General features: G+C 43.0%; 1 pseudogene; it reads right to left on the bottom strand.

The window, feature by feature from the left end:
- On the bottom strand, positions 1 to 329 carry LOC117518182 (annotated as a pseudogene).
- Positions 330 to 2,254: the final 1,925 nt, after the last annotated feature.

A 2,254-nucleotide genomic window follows, 5' to 3' on the forward strand; every position in this document is an offset into this window, starting at 1 on the left:
CTACCAGAAATCCATCGAGCTGCTGATCCGCAAGCTGCCAACCAGGTCAGCCTCATTGGCCTCCTTCAGAGCATCACAGCGGAGCTCTGAAAGCGAAGTCCAGAGCGATTTCTCTCACCAGGCGCTGGAAGGGCAGCTTACGGATCAGCAACTCGGTGGATTTCTGATTGCGGCGGATCTCTCTCAGTGCCACGGTGCCAAGCCTGTAATGGTGAGGCTTCTTCACATCGACTAGCCGGAGTGCTCTTCCGGGCGGCTTTGGTAGCAAGCTGTTTCCTCTGAGTTTTTCCTCCAGTGGATTTGCGGGCGGTCTGCTTGGTTCTGGCCATATTAAAGCTTCCTTCAGGTCTGCTCTGCCTCTTCTGCTGAGTTAGGTCTCTGCGTCACTTAGAAAGCTCATAACACTCCACTGCTTGATGCACAATAACTGCTGGCAATCTGTAAAATGACTGACCTGCCTCATTTTTATCACCTGTTTGAACAACCAACAGCACAAAAGTTGACCATTGTTGAAGCTTCTGCAATTGTTCACCAAATGCACATAGCGTATCACAGCAGTCACCACGTCGTAATCCACAATGGCCGTGCAGCGCAAAATCACATGACCGATACGTCACATGAAACCCCTCTATAGACAAGTTTGACACCTTTGAAAAGTGACCAAATTACATGCATTTGTAATGAGCTCAGCGATATTTTCATCAGCCAAAAACGGCCACCAGAGGGCGCTCGGGTAAAGTCCACGGCAACCCATATTAAATCATATTTTGGGGGAGTGTGCGGTGGTTCTCACGGTTTGCTTTGTTGTGGACTTTAAAAGTTATGAGCTGCGTTTTTCCTCCAGTAATCATGTATTAAGTGGAGATAATGGGTGAAGGTCATAGAATTACAATATCATGAAAAAGTTGATTTATTTAATTAATTCCATTCAAAAATTGAAACTTGTATATTATATTCATTCATTATACACAGACTGATATTTCAAGTTTTTGTTTCTTTTAATTTTGATGATTATAACTGACAACTAATCAAAATCCCAAATTCAGTATCAGAAAATTAAAATATTGTGAAAAGGTTGAATATTGAAGACACCTGGTGTCAGACTCTAATCAGCTAATTAACTCAAAACACCTGCAAAGACCTTTAACTGGTCTCTCAGTCTAGTTCTGTAGGCTACACAATCATGAGGAAGACTGCTGACTTAACGTCCTGCCTGGGCTAAAGACTAAAAGGACTGGACTACTGCTGAGTGCTCCAAAGTTATGTTCTCTGATGAAAGTAAATGTTGCATTTCCTTTGTAAATCAAGGTCCCAGAGTCTGGAGGGAGAGAGGAGAGGCACAGAATCAACGTTGCTTGAGGTCCAGTGTAAAGTTTCCACAGTCAGTGATGGTTTGGTGTGCCATGTCATCTCCTGGTGTTGGTCCACTGTGTTTTCTGAGGTCCAAGGTCAACGCAGCTGTCTACCAGGACGTTGTAGAGCACTTCATCCTTCCTGCTGCTGACCAATTTTATGGAGATGCAGATTTCATTTTCCAATAGGACTTGGCACCTGCACACAGTGCCAAAGCTACCAGTACCTGGTTTAAGGACCATGGTATCCCTGTTCTCAGTTGCCCACCAAACTCGCCTGACCGTATCTATGGGGTAAGAGGAAGATACGCCAGACCCAACAATGCAGAAGAGCTGAAGGCCACTATCAGAGCAACCTGGGCTCTCATACCACCTGAGCAGTGCCGCAGACTGATTGACCGCTTTGCTGCTGTCATTCAGGCAAATGGAGCCCCAACCACATATTGAGTGGGCAACATTTCTAGAAATCCTTTTTTATATTGGTCTTAATTAATATTATAATTTTCCGAGATACTGAATTTGGGATTTTGATTAGTTGTCAGTTATAATCATCAAAATTAAAAGAAATAAACACTTGAAATATATCAGTCTGTGTGTAATCAATGAATATAATATACAAGTTTCACTTTTTGAATGGAATTACTGAAATAAATCAACTTTCATGATATTCTAATTATATAACCAGCACCTATATATAGTTGAGATTTGTGGGTGGAAACAAAGAGGGTTGATGACCATAAATAACATGAAACAGAGACAAACCAGTAGATACAGAAGGTAGGTGATTATGTGCCAGTTCTATCCATGGCGGCTGTGATGACCATGTGGCTGGTTACTGCGAGGTGAGGATACGGAGACCTTTTTCCAGTTCTTCACCAAGACGTTCAGTTTGACCATTGGCC

Source organism: Thalassophryne amazonica, chromosome 10, assembly GCF_902500255.1.
Source record: "Thalassophryne amazonica chromosome 10, fThaAma1.1, whole genome shotgun sequence".
NCBI classification, from domain to species: Eukaryota; Metazoa; Chordata; class Actinopteri; order Batrachoidiformes; family Batrachoididae; genus Thalassophryne; species Thalassophryne amazonica.